Source organism: Sminthopsis crassicaudata, chromosome 3 (genome assembly GCF_048593235.1).
Source record: "Sminthopsis crassicaudata isolate SCR6 chromosome 3, ASM4859323v1, whole genome shotgun sequence".
In the NCBI taxonomy this organism is placed as follows: domain Eukaryota; kingdom Metazoa; phylum Chordata; class Mammalia; order Dasyuromorphia; family Dasyuridae; genus Sminthopsis; species Sminthopsis crassicaudata.
In genome coordinates, this window is record NC_133619.1 from 266,869,866 (window position 1) to 266,891,862 (window position 21,997).

At 36.2% G+C, this 21,997-nt stretch overlaps 2 protein-coding genes and 1 long non-coding RNA gene across 12 annotated transcripts in view; 2 read left to right on the plus strand and 1 right to left on the minus strand.

The window, feature by feature from the left end:
- LOC141561300 (uncharacterized) overlaps positions 1-15,058 on the plus strand; it is a 105,722-nt gene extending 90,664 nt beyond the window's left edge. Inside the window, exon 3 of the long non-coding RNA XR_012488018.1 lies at positions 14,837-15,058. This is a non-coding gene — a long non-coding RNA (uncharacterized LOC141561300). The remainder of the gene's footprint in view (positions 1-14,836) is intronic.
- ITSN1 (intersectin 1) overlaps positions 1-19,119 on the minus strand; it is a 242,744-nt gene extending 223,625 nt beyond the window's left edge. The window contains exon 1 of one of the 3 annotated variants that reach the window (XM_074300709.1): positions 19,055-19,119. The gene's annotated coding sequence lies outside the window, so the exon portion shown is untranslated. Of the gene's footprint in view, positions 1-1,982; positions 2,234-18,719 lie in introns of those variants that run through there. The other 2 variants (XM_074300707.1, XM_074300708.1) reach the window with 2 other exon arrangements.
- A 556-nt stretch (positions 19,120-19,675) lies between these two features.
- The window catches only part of CRYZL1 (crystallin zeta like 1), a 60,999-nt gene continuing 58,677 nt past the window's right edge, over positions 19,676-21,997 (plus strand). For all 8 annotated transcript variants that reach the window (XR_012488017.1, XM_074300720.1, XM_074300718.1 and 5 more), the window contains exon 1: positions 19,676-19,858. The gene's annotated coding sequence lies outside the window, so the exon portion shown is untranslated. The remainder of the gene's footprint in view (positions 19,859-21,997) is intronic.

Here is a 21,997-nt window from a genome sequence, read left to right on the forward strand (position 1 = left end):
TTGGAATAGAGGATTTTCAAAGATTTTTTGGTGAAAACACCAAAGGACAAGTAAGAACTATGAAATACATACAACAGAATATAGAGAATCTAGAAAGGAAAATTTATTTAAGAAATCAGAAGGGGTTCTTTGATGATACAAAATTAATATTCAAATAACAGGAAAGGAAACAAGTATCTCTTCAAAATCTCAATATGTTATTTTAACATGTCTAACATATATTGGATTGCTTGCCATCTAGAGGAGGGGATGGGAAGGAGGAAAACATCCGAAACACAAGGCTATGCAAAGTTCAAAGCATATGTTTTGAAAATAGAGCTTTAGGGGCAGTGAGGTGGCACAGTGGATAGAGCACCGGATCTGAAGCCAGGGAAGACCTGAATTAAATTCTGGCCTCAGACACTTAATACCTCCTAGCTGTAAGACAAGTTACTTAACCCCAATTATGGGCGAAAGGAAGGGAAGGAAAGGAAGAGAAGGAAAGGAAGGGAAGGAAAAGAAGGGAAGGAAAGGAAGAGAAGGAAAAGAAGGGCAGGAAAGGAAGGGCAGGAAGGGAAGGGCAGGAAAGGAAGGGCAGGAAAGGAAGGGCAGGAAAGGAAGGGAAGGAAAGGAAAGGAAGGAAAGGAAGGGAAGGAAAGGAAGGGAAGGAAAGTAAAGGAAGGAAAGGAAGGGAAGGAAAGGAAGGGAAGGAAAGGAAGGGAAGGAAGGGAAGGAAAGGAAGGGAAGGAAAGGAAGGGAAGGAAAGGAAGGGAAGGAAAGGAAGGGCAGGAAAGGAAGAGCAGGAAAGGAAGGGCAGGAAAGGAAGGGAAGGAAAGGAAGGAAGGAGCTTTAAAAAACTTTTTTTAAAATCTCAATATGTTCAAAAGCTACAGAAGGAATAACATAAAAAGAGAGTGTCGAGGGTGTAGAACAACCAAAACAAACTATACAAATAACTAGCTTAAGAAGAAATATTTGGTGAATCTTATTAGATAAAAATCACTCTTAATATATTCACATCATTCTATTACCTTCACTCTAATGCCATCACATCATACTATTTAAAAACTACAAATCAGTCAGACAACTAAATAGCATTTGTAAAATCATTTCTCAGCAGAAAATAACTAGATAATAATACTATTCATTAAGATAGGTAGCCTAACAATTTAGAAAGTTTTTCTCAATCACACATTAAAAAAAGAAATTCTTTGCCTCTCCCATATCAATGGAACTTCAATAGTCATGTTTCTCTAATCTTCTATACAACGTTTGTCAAGTTGGTTGAGTTAACAGCTGAACATAAGTACCTAAAAATAAGAAATGGCTATTGCAGAAATATGTTTTGATTGATTTCATATGTAGAATGAGTATGGTATTTATTTTTAAATAAGTGAGAGAGGGGTGGAGAAAGGAAATATGAAACTAAAATTTGAATTAAGCAATAGTTACATTCAGAAAGAATTATTTTCACTGGATCCATCAATTAGTATTTATTAAGTACCCACTTTGTGTCAGACACCACAGTTGCAAAGATCAAAAATGCTCTTTAGTTAAATCATAGAGAAAATATATACATATTTAAATATGGTCTAGTTAGGATCTGGCAGGTGGGCTGTGTTGGTGCACTGTACTAGATGACAAACAGTCCAACCTTTACCCCTAACTACTACTAGTTCATTTTCTTATTAATTCTAATCCTGGATTCTAATGCAGCTAAAGGGTCTGTTCTGAGGTTTCCTCATAAGTTAATTGAAAGGGACAAGTTTTCTAATTCGTTAATTAAATTAACTCTAAAGACTCATAGCTAGTTATAAAACAAAAACAAAGAAACCTCTTTTGCCATAAAGTTTCATCTTTTAGTATCAATCACTGATATCACAGGCTTAGATAAATATCCATGTTTCCTGAATATACAATTTATCAACATTATAACAAGTAATAGACAGACATTTAAGTAATTCAATAATATATCAGTTGTGAAAAAAATCACAGCCACTGACCATCATCTGCAATAGTGGACTTGAACTATGGAAATACACTGGAACTATAATCAGACCATTCAGTCTTTTTTAGGATGGCAGTCAATGTTTCTTTATCTACTCTACCCAACAATTCTTTTTTAGAATATCTTCTGCACAGGATGAATCAAATTCAGATCTTATATCATCTCTTCAGACTTTGATTATTAATTCAGTCTCTCAGAAAAAAAGTTCTGTCTTAGTGTTTATTCCAAACTCTCTCCAAAAAGACAGTTTAACAGTAACCGACCAACATTCTATTTCGGCTCAAAGATTCAATAACAATATTGATAGTTCTATGGGAGAGGCTATTTAAATAAGAGTTAACACAAGTACATATGTATCCATACAAAGTAAATACAATGTAGTTAGGCAGAGAGAGGATTAGCAGTTTGGTGTTATAAGAAAAGGCAAAATATAGAAGTTAGTACTGAGCTGAGTTTTGAAAGCTCAGGGATTTTATGAGGTGAAGATGATGAGATAATTCATTCCAGACATGATGGGTAGGTGGTCAGTAGTACAAAGAGATGAAGACTAGAAATGGGAGTATCATGAATAATGAAGAGAGAAGTCCCAGTATAGCCTGATTAGAAAATGTAGAGAATTATAATAAAGAAACTAAGGTTAGGTTGAAAAGGGTTTTGATTTTATCCCACAGGTAAAAGGAAAACACTAGAGATTACTAAATAAGTGAAATTATAAAAAGGAATAAAATAGATTTGTGCCTTCATTTCCATGGCTGTGTGGATTAAGACTGGGAGCGATGTTAGGCAGGAAGAAAATGGCTATTCTGATCAAAGATGATGGGGCCTGAAACAAGATAGATGTCTATGCAAGTAAAAAAAAAAGTAATCAGGTGTGGGAGAAAAATTGTGGAGATAGAAACAGCAAGATTTTGCAAATGATTGAATGCATTGCTTAAAATGTTTAATGAAAGAAACTATCATTTTTTACAAAAGGTACAGAAAAACTACATCGGCATGGGGATAAGGACTAGTGCCCTGTGGTTTCATTGATATATATAGAAAGTTCCAATTAAGAAAATTCTCCCCACCAACACAGCTCAGCACTTTACCTGTAATGTTGAATTTTAAGTTGACCAAAGTGCCTTGTCCAGGATCACAAAGGTAATATATTTCAGAGATCAGAAGTGAAAGAAGTCTTCCTACCTCTGAGAACTGTTCCCTAGTAATTTTACACTAAGCTGCTTCTATATATTTAAATATTTTATGTAAAATTAACATAATCTAGGTAGGCCAAAGACAGATGCAGAGTTTCAATTTTTTTTTTTTTTAAGGAACAGCAATTTTACTTTTAATAATCACTTACTTGGTTGAAAAGGAAAATGGCTTACTTATATTTTACAAAATATCTGGATCAAAATGAATAAGTCATTACTGTAAGAAACATAAAGCAACTACTTGCCTTTACAAAAAGTTCTTTGTTTATAATATATTGATGTTATTTTTCCATATACTTTTCTAAATCTAAACCACTGTTGTCAGATACATAAGGATCACTGTGGCTGCACACTGACTTAGAAAATTATTTATTAGCTATGTTTTGTTGTATTTTTACTTATTTTTAAAATATTTCCTAATTATATTTTTAATATGATTCTCTGCAGTGGGAATATTATGGACAGAATATGGCCCCCAGGCTATGGTTTCACATCTCTTGTCTAAATTTCTCAGTGAATATGTAATTTAAAAAGAAAAAACAATTTACCTAAGGTTCACAAAAAGTAACTAGTTTTTATTTTGATATAATCAAATGTTGCATCCACTACCACAAATCAGTTAATTTAGTTAGTTAAAGCCTGGGGATAATGAAACTAAGGGTCATGATCCAGTGCTTGATTTCTTTATATGCCAATTTTTATGTTTTTAACTAAACAAAATATAAAATTTCCAATTCCAAGAAGGACTTGGAAAGAAAAAAAAAAAAATACAGCTGAATCAGAATAAATTTATCATTACTACTACTAAAAAAAAAAAAAAAAAAAAAAAAAAAAGCCCAAATCATATGCCTTCACTTCCATGGATGGAGAATTCAGTTTATTTAAAATATCAAGATTACCTACTTACTATCTTTAAGACAGCATGACATACATATGAAAAGGTGCTGCAAGTCATTATTGATCAGAGAAATGCAAATTAAGACAACACTGAGATGCCACTAAGTCCCTCTCAGATTGGCTAAGATGACAGGAAAAGATAATGAGGAATGTTGGAGGGGATGTAGGAAAACTGGGACACTGATATATTGCTGGTAGAGCTGTGAACGAATCCAACCAATCTGGAGAACAGTTTGGAACTATGCTCAAAAAGTCAAACTGTGCACACTCTTTGATCCAGCAGTGTTACTATTGGGCTTATATCCCAAAGAGATGTTAAAGAAGGGAAAGGGACCCACACATGCAAAAATGTTCGTGGCCAGCCCTTTTTGTAGTGGCTAGAAACTGTAAATTGAATGGATACCCATCAACTGGAGAATGGCTGAATAAATTATGGTATGTGAATGCTATGTAATACTATTGTTCTGTAAAAAATGACCAGAAGGATGATTTCAGAGAGGCTTGAAGAGACTTACATGATTGATGCTAAGTGAAATAATCAGAATCAGGAGATCATCATACACAGCAACAAGATTATATGATGATCAACTTTGATGGATGTAGCTCTCTTCAACCATGAGATGATTCAAACCAGTTCTAATTGTTCAGTAATGAAAAGAATCAGCTACACCCAGAGAGAGAACTATGGGAAATGAGTGTGGACCACAACATAGCATTTCTACTCTTTCAGTTATTGTGTGCTTACATTTGTTTTCCTTCACAAGTTTTTTTTTCCCTTTCTTTCTAGATCCAATTTTTCTTGTGTAGCAAGATAACTATAAATATGTATACATATATTGGATTTAGCATATATTTTAACATATTTAATATGTATTGAGCTAACTGCCATTTAGGGGGAGGGGGGGAAAGGAGGGGAAAAGTTGGAACAGGTTTTGCAAGGATCAATATTGAAAAATTATTCATGCATGTTTTGTAAATAAAAAGCTATTTTTAAAAAAGACAGCATGACATAGTAAATAGAATTTTCAATTTATAGCTAGGAGAACTTAAATTCAAACCTTACTCACAGTCACTGAATAGTAGTGTGACTGAACAAGTCACTTTGAAACTGAATCTCAATTTCCTCACCTATTTAAAAAAAAAAAAAAAAAAAAAAAAAAAGACAAGGATAAGGAAAACACCAAACCTCACTGTTCTGGTGAGGATCAGATGAACTAATGTTTGTAAAGACCTTTGCAAACCTTACAACTCTATATCCCTGACAAATAGTTATGTAGCCTCTGCCCAAAGAACTCTAAGAGGGATGGAAAAGGAAACAGGGAAATACATCACCTTCTATGTTCAGTTCAATCCATTTTCCAATACCTCTAAGTGCTAGGATGTTTTCATTAACATGTAACCTAAATTTACCTCTGTATAAAACTCCCTTTTAAAATTATTTTTATAGCTTTTTATTGACAAAATATTTGCATGGATAATTTTTCAACAATGACCCTTGCAAAAACTTGTTCCATCTTTTCCCCTCCTTCCCGCCACTCCTCCCCTAGATAGCAGGTAGTTCCATACATGTTAAATATGTTAAAGTATATGTTAAAAACAATAAATGTATACATATTTATACAGTTGTCTTGCTACTTAAGAAAAACTGGATTTAGAAAGAAGGTAAAAATAACCTGGAAAGAAAAACAAAAATGCAAGCAAACAATAACAGAAAGTGTGTAAATACTATGTTGTGGTCCACACTCATTTCCCGGTGTTGAGTTCCACAAAACTCACACAAAGTAGGCTATGGTTGGCCTCCATTCTACTTAGCCTTTAATTAATTACTGAATGGGTGTTGGCTTACAGTTAGACCTGGGAAAGATCTTAGCTTAAAAAGCTCAAGGTCTTCTTCCACTGCATCCTAAACCACAGCTAATAATCTGGACCTATGTCTTGGGCACTAGTTTCTGATGACACTGGGGTAGAGAATGAGGCTTAAAGCCTGTGCAGCTGTGTCTCCTGTGAATCCAATTCACTCACAATTCACTCACTGCTATCAGTGGTTGTCTTCAATAACGAAAGACAACAGCCTCTACAACTTTCACCAGTTATTCCTGATTCTGCCATATATAGATAAAAAGACCAAATCTAATCTCATTTCCACATGACTTACCTTCAAATACTTGAGATTATCACATATTTCCCAAGTCTTCTCTTCTCCAGACTAAATATGTCTAGTTCCTTTAATCAACCTTAATATCCTCTAGCCACTATCCAGTTCATCAATGTCCTCCTACACAGTGGATCACAGAACTGAATACAATATTCCAGATAAGATCTGATAAGGGTATGCAAAGTGCTTTATAAATGTTGTCTCATTTTATTCTCTTAACAATTCTGAGAGGTAGATGCTATTTTTAATCTCCATTTTACAGATGAAAAAACTGAAATAGGCAAAGATTAAGTTGATTTGTCCAATGTCACAACTAATATGTCTAAGGGAAAATCTGAATTCAGTTCTTTCATATTTTAGTTCCTTTGCTCTAACCACTGCACTGCTCAGCTGTTCTTCACTCTTTTATTAAAATCCTCAGTTTTGGAACTCCTACTCTAGGGCTGAGCAATCCTGATTAAAGATTATGTGTGAACACCCAAAGCAAAATATATGGAAAAATATATGGAACTTGTCCAAAAGCTATGTGAGCAAATATTGTCTTCCACTCTGCTGCAATCACTATTTTGTTCACCAGGAACAATGCCTTTTAAGATGGATCTTACAATGCAGTTAATCCATTCAACCTTTAAAACTTCTATCCTGGGGCATAGCTATCTCTAATGACAAATGAGGAAAACATAGCCTACTAGATCTAGCCTGGCACAGAGCAGATCATGTTTTATATGTATCCAGCTATCTACCAGAGCCATCTTAACATCTTCTTTAATGGTTTAGGCATATATACTCTATCTCAACCATCATGGTTATCACCTTCCTGATGTCATGGTCATCTTAGAGAATAAAGGACAAACAACCTCTATAGATAGAAGCTGCCTCACTGAGCACAAGGCAACAGAGCTAGCTAACTTGTTTGCTTCCTTCCTTCCTGGATATATTGGAGTTAAAGACCTTAACTTAAAAAGGTTAAGGTCTCCCACTGCATCTAAGGGCCATCTATCTTGCCCTTGCATTCAATCAGTTTTGTAGGAGAAATTGAGGCTGGTGAACTAGCTTAGGTCCCCCTCACTCAAATCTAATTCACTTGCATGTCATGGAATCACCCCATCAAAATCATGTTATTCTTCAAGAATAAAGGACAAACAATAACAACATCCCCTCTATCCAACCTCAGTTTTCTACCTCTCTAGTTCCAGGCAGGGTAATTAATCCATACTACCAGGACTTCTGTAAAGAGTATTTTAAGCTAGAATCCCAAAAGATTCACTATCCCTCTGATTTCAGAGACTAAAATTCCCTTTCCTAGCTTTATTCCCTCACATATGTAGTGTCTTCCAATTAGAATGTAAGTTCCTATTACTCATTAGCTGAGGTAAGAACTATCTATCTTACTTATGAAACTATATTCAGGGTTTAATTAGCAAATTGCTCAACACAAAGTTATCATTTAAATGTTCATTTCACTCATTCATTAGCTTTTGGGAGGAGAGGGGAATAATAACATACTGCTGATTGATTATAGTCCCCTAAAACCCAAAATTTTTTTATAGAAAAATTGTTAATAACTGTTTGGACATGTATACATATATTGTATTTAACTTATACTTTAACATATTTAACATGTATTGGTCAACCTGTCATCTGGGGGAAGGGGTGGGGGGAAAGAGAGGAAAAGTTGAAACAAAAGGTTTTGCAATTGTCAATGCTGGAAAATCACCTATGCATGAAATTTTTGTAAAAATTAATTTACTTACTTAATTAAAAAAACAACAACAACAACAAAAAATTGTTGTCAAAGCAGACTTCCCTCTTGTAATTAGAAGTCAGCTTTAAATTTTTTTATTTTTTTTTTTACTTTAAGACTTTGCATTTATGCCCAATAAATTTCCTCTTTTTAGATTAAGTTCAGTGTTGTAGCATGTCAAGGTCTTTTTTTGGATCCTGACTTATCATCCAGTGGGTCAGCTGTCCCTCCAGGCTTTGTGTCATCTGCAGAGTTGATGAGCATGCCATCTATGTCTTTAAGTCAATAAGAGAAATATTAAACAGCATCAGGTTAAACACAAATCCCAGGAGTATTCCACCTGTCACAATGACAGTAAACAGTAGCCGCTCCTTTTTTGAGTCTAATCATGATGCTAGTTCTGAATCCATCCAACTGAATTATCTTGTATATCTCACCATATCCAGAGAATGACAAACTTTGCCAAAATCAGATAAACTGTATATATATTTATTTTATATGTATTATATGTATATAAATATACAGTGTGTGTATATATATATGTGTGTGTGTGTGTGTGTGTGTGTGTGTGTGTATGTCAGTCATTTCAACCATGTTTGACCATTCATGACTTTATTTAGTTAGAATTTTCTTGGCAAAGAAATGGAATAGTTTGCTATTTCCCCTAACTCAAAAGCTAAAACTAACAGGAATAAGAAACTTGCTCAGGGTCACAGAGCTATTAAGTGTATATATTAAGTATACACACATTGGATTAAGTGCATGAGGCCAGATTTGAACTCAGAAATATGAGTCTCTAACTCCAGGACCAGTGCTCTATACAATTCACACGTGTGTGTGTGGGGGGGGGGGGGGAGGGGTATGGAATGGACCAATGATTACATTGGTATAGGGAAATGAATACCCTCTTGGCAACTTGTAATTTTAGAGAGTAGCCTAGAACACTAAAACAATAGAAGTCATTATTTTATCATTCTGAACTTGAACCCAAGTCTTCCTGAGCCCACCCACATCATTAAAAAAAAAAAAAAACCCATTAAATGATTAGTGACTTCTAGCAAACAGGAAAAAAAAAAAAAACACCTTCCTCTATTAATCCAGATTGGCCCCTTCTCTACTATTTATTTAAGAGGTGCCTGAGGCACTTGAGAGGTTATGTGATTTGCCCAGTGTAATAAAATCAGTTTTGTATAAGAGGCAGGACTTTATCCATTAAGTCATGCTGCCTTTGTAATATATATTTGACAATTATATTGGTGTTGTATATGAACTTTGTGACATATATATTTGTTTATATGTATACAAATATGCATACAAAAATGTATTTGTACTTTCATATATTTTAATTGGATTTGTACATATAATAATTATTTTAATGTATAACTATTAGTTACAACTTCTAAGACATAGGATCAAGCACAAAGATGGCATTTTTTTATTGTCCAGTTATTAAATGGAATAGAATATATATTTCAATAATACTTTTAGAATTAGGAATTTAGGGGCAGCTAGGTGACACAGTAGATAGAGCACCAATCTGGAAGTCAGGAGGACTTGAGTTCAAATTTGGCCTCAGACACTTAACACTTGCTACCTGTGTGACTCTGGGCAGGTCACTTGATCTCAATTGTCTCAGCAAAAAAGAAAAAAAAAGGAATTAGGAATTTCCGTTTTTTCTGAGAAAATCTATTTTCATGGAATGACCTTAATCTTAATCATAGGCAGGAGCATCTTACTACAGATAATCTAGGATTTATTTCTGCTAGTATAAATTTAAGTTTCAGGGCCTGAAGCTAAGTGTTTTATAAGGGAGTATTCCCTCAGTTTACCTCCAAAAGTTTCTGACATGCATCCTGATAGGCCCCCTCCATTTTGAAAAAAAAAAAAAAAAAAAAAAAGTTCCTATCTAAGGCATAATTGAATGGATCCCACAAATCACATAGAAATACTTTTCACTGTTTTTAGATACACACTGAACTTTAAGGGACATTTAAGTGTTAAATAGATGGATGCTTAAGCAATTTAGTGAAGGATAGGAGGTACTTAACAAATGATTATTGATTGATTTATACAAAGATTTAAGAAACTTATACAAAATGAATAAAAGTTAGGTTTGAGTCAAAAAGACCTGAGTTTAAATCTGGTCTCAGGCACTTACTGTGACCCTGGGCAAGTCACTTAAATCCTGTTTGTCTCAGTTTCCTCATAGGTAAAATGAGCTGGAGAAGGAAATGGAAAACCACTCCAGTATCTTTACCAAGAAAATACCAAATGACATCAGGAAGAGCCAGGGCAGAAAAATGACCAAATAACAAAAAACAACAATAAGAGACCTTTGCCCTTGAGGATTTTATAAGTTAGTTAAGAGAAAAAAATACAATACACACATGTACATAACATATGCATGTGGTACATACACATATATTTGCACATGTACATTTGTGTATGTGACATTTGCACACTAATACGTATAAAGAAGTTAAAAAGAAAAAAACAAGGTCTGACAAACTAAAGATCTAATCAGAAGTTCCAGTAACAAAAGCAAAAGGATTAAAAAAAAAAAAATTGAGAAATAAGCGAAGACCTCAGTAAAAAAAAAAAAAGTCGAGAAAGCCAGTCCATACATTTTTCCCTTTCAGATAATTAACAAGTTTTAAGAAGCTTTAAAAAATCAAAGATGAAAGTTATTAATCTTTCTTCCACAACCTCTCATCCACAAAAGATCCAAGAATCTTTATAAGCAATGAATGACATCAGAAACAATTCTTATTTTAGTGATAAGTACCAAGAAAATGGAAATTGCTACATATTTGCCAATAGCAAAAAACATTTCAAAGAATGACAAGCATGTTTTGTGGAAACTAATTTGCTACTATTAGTTAATACTCTATTGCACAATACAAAGTATCTGGCTAAGTCTCCCCTATCCTTTAAAAAACTTCACTGAGATTCTATCATCCCAGTCTGCAGCTATTCTATAGCTCTTTTCCTCTTTTCAACTTAATTTCTTGGAAAGGCCATCTATCCTCAGTGCCTCCAGTCTGTCTCTACTCATGCTCTTTTAAACTCTGCAATCTAGTTTTTGGGTATAATTCAAATGAAAATCCTCTCTCCAAAGTTACTAACAGTCTCTTATTTGCCATAACTAATGGCCTTTTCTCAATTCTCATGTAGCATTTGATAATGACGACCAGTCCTTCATCTTAAAACAGCCTTTCTGCTTTTGAATTTGTATGTCACTGTTTCTTGGTTCTTGTCTAAACGCACCTTCTGAGTAGTCTCCTTTGTTGTATCATCATGAATGTTATACCCACTAAACTGTTAGTATGTTCCAAGAAATTTCTCAGGGACTCTTTTCTCTCTATTCTACTTGATCATCTCATTAGTTTCACATGACTTCAATTATCATCTTTACTCACATTACTCCCAGATTTCTAAATCTAGACTGACTTTTTCTTGAGCTCCTGAACTTTACAAAAAAACTTTAATGGACATTCTGAGCTTGTTGCATGATGGGCAACTCAAAATCAAATTCACCTCTAATTCATACTCCAAATAACTACCAAAGTGATTTTCCTAAAGCACAGTATAACCTGTAATGCTCCTAATTCAATAAATTGCAGTGCCTCCCTATCATTTCTAAGTTCAAATATAAGTTATGTTTAGCCTCATCTTTCCAAACTCTTAGGTATATAATTCCCCTCTACAGCATAGTTATCATGATGTCTCCTTGCTGCTCTTCAAATATGACATTCCATCTCCATGCCAGGAATGCTCTCCCTTAATCTCCTGACTTTAGTCTCTTAAAAGTCCAAGATTCATTCAAGACTGAGCTCAAATTTCATCTTCTACCTGAAGGTTTCACAGGGCCTTCCTCTTAAAAGTTATTTGTTGTTATATGTACCTTCTACATACCTATTTATGTCCATGTTGTCCCCTGCTTAAGAATGTAAGCTCTTTGAAGGTATATTTAGAATAGTGCCAGATGTTTATTAAGAGTTAAACAAAAATTTGGGGGCAGCTAGGTGGCGCAGTGTATAGAGCACCAGCCTTGAATTCAAGAGGACCTGAGTTCAAATCTGATCTCAGACACTTAACACTTCCTAGCTGTGTGACCTTGGGCAAGTCACTTAACTCCAGCTTCAAAAAAAAGAGAGAGAGAGAGAGAGAGAGAGAGAGAGAGAGAGAGAGAGAAAGAGTTAAACAAAAATTCACAAACCTTGAATGTTCTGAACATTTGCCAATTTCCTCTCTCATTTAGTCAAAATAAGTATTTTTGGAGGTCATACCTCAAGAATTCTCAAAAAGATAAATCAGAAATAATGAATATATATATATATATACATATACATATACATATATATATATATATATATATATATATATATATATATATATATATATAGACACACACACATACATATCTATGTCACCACACATATTTATCAAATTAGATCTCTTACTACAGACAATCACGAAAACTGATGCTTTGGAGTGAGATGGGAGAAGCTGTAGAAATTTCAATGTCACTACATTGTGAAATTATTCACAAAAATTCAATGTCTCTCAAATTTTAGTCTAACTTAAAGCCTCCTCATCTCAAACTTCCTATTTCCTTTTGCTGAAGAATGAAAAATAACTTCAATATAATTCAAAAGACTGTACTATTCAAATAAGAAACTTCACAAAGAGAAGCAGAAAAAAAGGGGAGGGGGGCAAAGGGGAATCACATTCTTTTCCTTTGACACTGATCAGCATGGAAGAAAAAATAAAAATAGTTTGAGCTTTAGTAGCAAATTGATCTAAAAACAAAGATATTCTAATAAAATAACTTTTCCACTTCAAGATTGAGAGCACCCCCTTTCAAATCAAAGAGAGGTAGGTCATAGCTCCAGCTTTTCCTATTACTAGTTATATCACCTTACTAAGAAAAAGAATCATTTTTGTGCCATCTTTTCTCAACAATATTAAGAAATTCACCTTTTCTGAAATAAGAAAAAAATTCCCCCCTTAGATATATTTCATCAAGAAAAAAAAATCACAAAAGATAAAATATTTTAATTATGCAAAATTAAAAAACAAAATCAATGCAACTTATATAAGACAATCTATTGACTGGAAAGCTAATCTTTGCATTGTATATAACTCTAATAAGTATTTCACATTCAAAGTAATGAGAAATATAACACAGATGTATAAGATCAAGCACTAGATAAACAAAGGATATGAACAAATAGTTCTCAAAATAACAGCAAACTATTAACTTTATACATCCAAACTATTAACAATAAAAATGCAAATCAAAATACGTGAGATTTTAACCTCACACCCAACAAACTGGCAAAGATGGAAATAGTCAATGGCAGAGGAGCTGTGAAAGACAAGCACACTAATTTGTTAGTAGAGCTATGACTTTGTCCAACTATTCTGGAAAACAATTTGTAACTATGAAAAAAATTTGTAATTACAAGTAATTTCTAGTTTATGCAAAATGAATAGAAATGTAAAAAATATTAATTGAAGTGTTTTTTAATGTTAACAAAAAAGTGAGAAACTAAGTAATTGCTCACAAATTGGGCAATGGCCAAACAAACTGGATGCATGAATGCAATAAATATGGCAAGAAAAAACAAATATAAAAAATGAGAAAAGCATGGCCAGACATATAAAGTGAAAGAGTAAATAAAATCAGGAAAATGACATGTGAAAGATAAATGCAAAGGATATAAAATAAAACTGAAAATCATATAATTATGACAGTCACGTATATGAGTTAAGAAAAATACCTATCAAATTAAAACAATTCTCAGGTTCCCTATTCATGTCCTTCAAATTGGCAAAGATGATTAAAAAATGGAAGGAGGGGATTTTGGAGGCATCTTGGGAAAGTGGGCAAACTGAAGCACTAATGATAGATCTATAAATTGGTTTAAACATTCTGAAATTCAGTTTGAAATTAAATCCCCAAAATCACTCAACTATTCATATTCTTTGAACCACCAATATCATTACTAGATATACCCCAAAGAATTCAAAGACAGGAAAAAGATCCCTATAAACAAAAATATTTATAGTGACACCTTTTATTATAGTAAAGAAATGGAAACCAACGAATATCCATCATGTAAAAATGGGCAATGACCAATGGTGACTTCAAAATATATGAGAGAACTTGTTTCCCACACTTTGACAGAGAGATGAATAAGGTCCTGAATAAAAAATACACATTCAGACATGCCTACTATGTCAATATGTTCTACTAGACTATACTAATTTGTGACAAGAAAACTATTGGAGGGGTGGAATTATTGAGAAAAATGATTGGATAGTGATGATGATTGGAGGGGAAAACAGCAAAGACTATCAATCAAACATTTATAAATTAAATAGAAAAATCCAAAAGAAGTTTAAAGGTATTAACAGATGACTAGGACAGTTTTGTATTAAACTAAAACACCTTTAAAATATAATGGGAAGGTGACAGATTCATATGCAATCCTCTTTTTTCTGTTCTTTGCATATTATCATCATGTTAAAAGTTCATTTAAAAAAAAACCTGATTCCCCCTCCCCTCTCTTTTGGTTTTGCTACAAAAGTAGGTATAATGAGGAGGAAATGGGAAAGAAAGTAATCATAAATGATGATGATATGAAATAAAAGTTAGCTAGGAATAAGAAACAAGAGGCCAGATTACAAATCCTAGATTTTGTATCACCATCATCACCACCCTCAACATCACTTACTATTTATTTCAAAAGGATCAGTGATCATTAACTAAACTGTTAGGCTCTAGTTAGTACATAGATCACAATCTGTTCAAACCACCTTATTCCAAAAAAATTTTTTTCTATGTTCTACAGATTCTCCATAGAAGAACTGCTCAGTGGGCATGAAGATTTTCTGGCTTGTTTTATAAAATATTTCATCAAAGAGAAGAAGAGAATGAGGACAAAATTGGTGAATCACAGACATTACCTAAAAAAAAAAAAAAAAAAAAAAAAAAAAAAAAAGAATCAAGAGGACAATAGTATCTTTCACCTTATTCTCTTGTCTTAATGAAATCTTTATAACAATGAAACTTATACATGTATCTAGACTAATCTTGATGAAAATGGGGGGAAATGGGCTTTTGCAAAGTTTCTATATTAGAATATATCTTTATAATAACTCAAGTCTCTCTACATAAGTCCCAAGAATAGAAGATCTTCTGTGTTTACTATTAGATAAAAATAAAAAAGCATTTAACAGAGTAAACCAAATGAAGCTTGAAATGCTCTCTACCAACAAGGAATGTCATGCATATGTTAAGATCAAATAAGATTCCCAGATAATGTAAAGATAACTATTCAGCAATCCTCTCTCTTATTGAGATCAAATGGAAGTTTAAAAGTTAAAATTGTTAAAACAGTGTGATAAGCATATCTTTACTATGTGCCAGGCACTGTACTAGGAAACAGGGCTGTGAAGGCAAAAAACCAAAATAATCACTGCCTTCCAATAATTTATAATCTAGCAAGGGGAGATAATACATACTTATATTGGTATATGCAAAATTATTTGGAGGAGAAAATGGAAAAGAACGGAGAAGAGGGAGAAAAAGTAGCACCTTAGCTGATCTTTGAAGAAGATGAGGGATTCTGAGAGGCAGAGATGAGAAAGTACCAATAGAAAGGCACAGAGGGCAAATCATGTATGTAAGAAATGCATAGACATGTATGTCTGGACTATATAGTATACAAAAAGGAAAATAAAGTATAAGAAGGCTGCAAAAGAAAGATGGGGCCATGTTAGAAAGGGCTTTAAATGCCAAACAGAGTACTTTATAGTTGACCCAAGATGTAAAAGAGATTTTGATGCTGAGGTTGTGATATTCAGTTATGTCTGAGTCTCCATGAACCCTTTTGGAGGTTTCTTGGCATAGATGCTAGTTTCAATTCAGCTTATGGATGAGGAAAAACAGGCAGAGTTAAATGACTTTTTCAGATCATACAGCTAGTAAGTCTCTGAGGCCAGATTTGAGCTGCCCAACAGGGGAGCTACTAGAGTTTATTCATTGAGTAAGGAAGTAACATGATCAGACCTGTGCTTTAGGAACATCAATTTCACAGCTGTGGGGAGAATGGATTAAAAGAAATTAGAGACCAGGTAGGAAGCTATTGCAATAATCCAATAAGAGAAAATGAGGACCTGAACTAGGGTAACAGTTTTTCCAGTAGAAAAAAATAGAATATGAGATCATGTGGAGGCTGATTTGACAAGATAAATAAAGGATAGTAGTTACAAAACTAGAAAGAATATAGATCAAAAGTGCCCTGAAGAGTTAAAGAATTTAGAGGTTTTACAGGTGAAAAATTAAGGAGTTTGTATTAGGCATTAATTTTCAGGTATCTATGCAACATACACTTCAAAATATTCAAGAGTCATTTCATGATATATGCCTGGAAGTGAGAAGAGTGACTAGATACTATATCTGAGAATTGGATTGCTAAGAATAAAATAATTTGAGAGTTAAAGAACCCTTAATGGCCATCTGGTCTAAAAGAATCCCCTTTACAACATACACAACAGGTGGTCAGCTTTTAACTTGTGATTAAAAGCTTCAAGGAAGAGGAAATTACTACCTCTCAAGGTAACCCGTTCCATTTCTGGACAGCTCTAATTGTTGAAAATTTTTTCACAATCTTAAGCTGAAATCTGCCTCTTTACAACCAATACCGACATAGCTCTTAGTTCTTCTTTCCTCTGGGGCCAAACAGAACACATGACTACCCCTCCATTGAACACATAGCTTCCTGAGTCTTTTCTCCTGGCAAAAACATGCCTTCACTATCCCAATTGCCCTCTTTGCTTATAATGCCCTTCTTAACCCATGGTACCCAGAACTCAACACAATATTTCAGATGTCTGCCAAGGACAGAGTTTAATGGGATTCATTCAACATAATGTATATCTGGAATAGGTACGATAAGACAATTGAGTTGAGACCAGAATGAATTGGATTGCATTTGAGTAAGTATATAGTCTACAACAAACCCAAAATAATCCCCAGCACAGAAATTCTTCATCTTTAACTCTCTCTCTTGATACTGAAAGGTTTCAGATGTCACAACATCTAAAATGTCAAAGTTGGGAATGATCCAAAGGGCAATGAAGTATTCTATCTTCATATGGATAAACACTCTATTTCCAACAATGAATTATAAGCAAAATAAATGTAAGGACAAGAGGAATATCTTCCTCCCCCCCAAAAAAAATATACTTAAAAAGGTGGAAGACCAATCAGACAAAACCCCCAAGTTTAGAAATTCTTCATGTTATATTTAAATTTCTTTTTTTTTCCTCACAAAAAGTAAATGATAACTAGTAGATACTAAATGAAGTTTTCCTGTTTGAACAATATACCAAAATGCCCTTGGGAGAAAATCTGCAAATAGCCTTAACCCAATGAATGCTATCACAACTAATCTGTTTCCTAAAAAGCGAAATCTTATTTTCATAAAAACACACACACACAGTTGAGCTAGAACAAAAGATACCCATAGGAAATGTAATCTATAAAGTTGTCTCCTCATTCAAAGACAAACAGAACTAAAGGAAAAGGATGATGATCCCATATTGGTTTCCTTTTCCTGAGGGTTCCAACTACATTTTCTTGTTTAATTGGTCGTGTCCTCCTCTAGGTAGGGGACACAGCAATCGTTCTTTCAGTTGGAATCATAAAACTATACAAGTAGAAAGGGAAAAAGGAAAAACAGGAGAACACACATACAAACACGCACAATTGGTAATGACCTTATCCAGTCAGGAGACACAACTGATTACAACATAAAACTGAGTGCCGGGGGAAAGGAGGGAAAGTGAGAAGCAAAAGCAGCAAGATGAAGAGCAAGATGAGAAACCATGCCTCTGGTGGTTATCACCAGAGAGGGAGATAACAGTAAGAGCATATATATTAAAATAGGATCGGTGTCCTTCAGTGACTCTGGTTTTTGCGAAACCTAGATAAGGATGAGCCAAGGAGAAAAGATTGAAAAACCTAAGTCAGTGAGCCATAGCTTTGCCAAGAAAACTGGGGAGGTTATGGCTTAGATTATCAAACCTAACCAAGACTACAGGAGGAGTGGGGGAAGGGGAAGGCTTGTAGAAGAAGGATCCAGCTCTTCCACCACCACCCCCCAACACGTAGGGGGGCGGGGTGGGGAAGGAATAAGGGAAGAGGGCTGCTCTTTTCCCAGCCAGGTGTTGAGGCCCGATTAATCTGAAGCCCAAATCGCCAAACAAATTGCCCTCACCCGGGACTCCCAACTACAAATCACCGCCAAGGTCTCCCTTCTTCCAGTCCTTCATCTCCCCTGGGGCCTCGAGCCCATCCCTCACCCCGGCCCTGCCCGCCTCGGCGACGAAAGAGGAGGACGAAAGAGAAGGGCAGGGCGCGGGGAAGCCCGAGCTCGGGCTGGGGGCCAAGGGCGACCAGAAGGGTCGCGGAGAGCAATCCGCGAACACCACAAGGGAGGCTGCCCGATTCTACACACTGGCTGCCATGGCTCCCCGACCCCCCGACCCAGCCCCGTAACCTCCCAGGGAGATCCCCTCCCCACACGCGCACACACATGCGCGCGCAGACACACAAACACACAAACACACACACACACGCCGCCTCCAACAGCCCCGCGATCCAGTCTTTTCTCTGTTCCTGCCCCCTCCCCCACTGCCTCAGCCCACCGCCCTTCGCTAACACCCCACCTCATCTCCGGGCGGGATCTGCGCGGCCCCGGGGAGAAATCAGTGCTGGGCACACGCCCCGAGGAGAGAAGAAGACGCTGCCGCTGCCGCTGCCGCCGCCGCACCGCACACCATCCCCTCCAGTCTCGGAGATCTCTTGGGATTCTCCCTTGCGAGCCGCCGTACTATGGAGCTACCAACTCTAGCTATCTATCTACCTCCCTATCTATTTATTTATCTAGCTACCTATCTCTCTTTTAGCCTTCCCTCCAGTCTCGCGCGTCCTCCCCTTCTCCACCTCGGTCTCTTTCTCTAACCCCCACTCTACCCCCCAGTCCCGCTTGCACTCTTTCTACCTTGCTCCCCGCCCACAGATGTGGGGGGAAGGGCAGCAACCTCTCAATCCCGAGACTGTGGCCCCTCCCACCTCTCGGAAAGGAGGACTTGGATGGTGGGAAAGGCGGAGAGAGGTGGGAAGTGAAGAGGGACAGAGGACTTTTGCAAGACCCCCCCTACCCTAGGAAAGGAGGAGGGAAATAATGACATCCAAATGAACCAATAGAAGCTTAGATTTAGAAATTGGGAGGGGACTTCGCGGGCAAATTAGGAGGGGGTGATGTTAGGAACTGGGCAATCTGACATTGGTTGGGCCTTTCGGTGTAATCATTGTACAATCTCGGCTTTTTCACCTTATACGATGCTGTCACATGCTACGTGATGCCAGACTGAGTCTCTTTCTATGCTCCGTCACGATAGCTATTAAACATATTTAGCTGGAAGGGAAAGAACAACCGCCATCTCCCCAAATGCAAGAAGGGGCCTGGAGTTCAGGGAAGGGGGCGGGGGATAAGAAGGGCGTCTCCTTGACGACTTACTCAAATTTGCATGAAAGGATTGCCTAAACCATGAGACCACAATGCCCAATATGCTTTCGTGAGCAAAGTCCGTCTTCTGCTAGCCGTGGCTGCCGGTGAAGCATGCTGGGAGACGTAGTCTATTTTAGTTACTATGGCGCTTTCTTTCTCACGCTACAAGCAATAGCTGATAGACAGAGGGTATAGGGCCAATAAGAGCGAAGTACTGGGTTTAGGGGCGGGCTTTAAGCGCCACAACCCCGGACTAAAGAAGAGGGGAGTGTGTCGGTTCCCAATTCTACGCAGGTAGGTATTTTAAGAAACCTTAAAATACTTCTTTCTAGTGAAGGAGTAGGTTATCTGGTTTGTGACGCGGCTTGGAGACTTTTGGAGGGTAGGGTGGGAGGGAAGACTGTGGTGGAAGACGCCAATGACCGCCACGGCCTTAATCCCGTGGCTGGGCCCCGACGGAGTGGACGCGGTAATGAATTTTTGTTCCGGCCATCCTAGGACTGCAATTTTCCCTGGATTTCGAGCTCAAAAGGACCTTGGAGACCATTTAGTACACATTGCCACATCCACTCGTCCCTTAGGGGTGAGGAAACAGACGCGGGAAAGTTATAAGGCTTTCCTTACCTTGTTGAGTTTCCCCTTTTCTACGGAAGAAAATTTGCGTATTTTAGGTTTGGACTTTCTAAGTTGGGTGGTGCAGTGGATAGTGTTGTCGATGGCGTAGGGAAAACCTGAATTCAGATTCTACCATAGACTTTTTCTGGCCACGGAAAGACCTGGCTTCACCGCTATTGCCTTTCCCCTCGATTTTTTAAACATAAAATGGGGTAACGTTAACACTTTCCTCCCTGGGTTATTGTGAAAATCGAATCAGTCAGATATTTTATAAAGCATTTGACACAGTGACTGGCATCAGTAAGTACTTAATAAATGCTTTTTTCCCCTTCAACTTTTATTTATTTGTGATTCGAATAAAATTGAATTTTCTTTTTCTTTTTTTCCCCCCTGTTATTTGGCAGCATGTTGTTAGTATAGGATTCTAGATAAATCCCCTAATCTCTTTGGGCTGCAATTTTTAGAGAAAGGATTCGGGCTATAGATGATACCTCAGTTGCCTTCCGAGGTCGGAATCTGGATCTGGGAGGTGTCATTCTGTTTTTTATTGCCACATTGGCCTAGATTTCTCTCTCATTCGTGCTTGCATGACGTTTCGAGTTAGTTTTGCAATCACCATTAACCAAAGTCACAGGATTCTTGTATGCCTTATTGCCAAGTGTATCATAATGGTCTAATACTTGGGGGGGGGGGGATTAGGGGTCCTTAACTGTGATTTGTGTGTGCAGAATTCCCGTGGTGAAAACTTTCCCAGCTGATTAAGAGGGTGAACTCTTTCTTCCTCAGACTTGAGAGCTTTAGAGAGGTGGGGGGAAAGGGGAAGGGGAGGGAGAGAAGGAAGGGAACATTAAGTCATTACTCTATGCCAGGCACTGTGCTAACTGCTATGTAAATATTATCATTGCATGTAATGCTGCAGCTCTGGTAAGTAGATGCTATTATAATCCCTATTTTATAGTTGAGAAAATTGGCAAACAGATGACTTGACTAGAATCACCTAGCTAGCTTGTAAATGGCTGAGAGTGCATTTGAACATTCAGGTCTTCCCTGCTTGAAGCCTGTCATATTGCTTGAAGCATTGCAAGTTTTAGTGACAATTCCCATACACTCATAGGTACTGTTGTCAAGAGGCAGGTCTTGAATGCAAGTGATATCAACTCTACAATGGCACTGTTATCCCATCTCTTACACTTTAAAAAGTTGCTTAATAATTCTCAGAAAGGAGTCTACCCTTTAGTTTTTATATTACAGTTATAAGCATTAACTTTAGAATTGTGTTGAGCCAGAAATTTATTACTAATCAAAGTTGACTATTTCAGATGTGGTTTTTTTGTGTCTATAGTTTTCACTTTATACCACTTCATGCAAATCTGCCAGTGTTTTTACAATTGTTTCTAATTTTTTTCCTTAGTGCTTAGCAGTATTCCTTATTCTTAATTTATGCATATTTGTTAGGTTTTTACTGATTGTTTAGCATACTTTATTAGATACATAATATTGCTAGAAAAGTTTTTACAGATCCAAGACTTTTGTTTCCAACACTAATTCTGGAGTACAAACTCACTATTTTTTGAATCTCTGTTAAGGGATATTTACAATTCAGTAACTTTTCTAGCATAATCCCTAATTGTATTTCAGAATACCTGAACATCTTCACAGCTCCACCAACAGTAAAATTAGCTTGATGTTTTCCTACAACTCCTTAAACAGTAAATTTTCCCATCTTTTACCAGCTCAGAAAACAGAATTCTTGAAAAGCCAGGTGTTATGTAATTCTATATATGTATAAACAATCTGGCACACATGAGATTTCCTTTA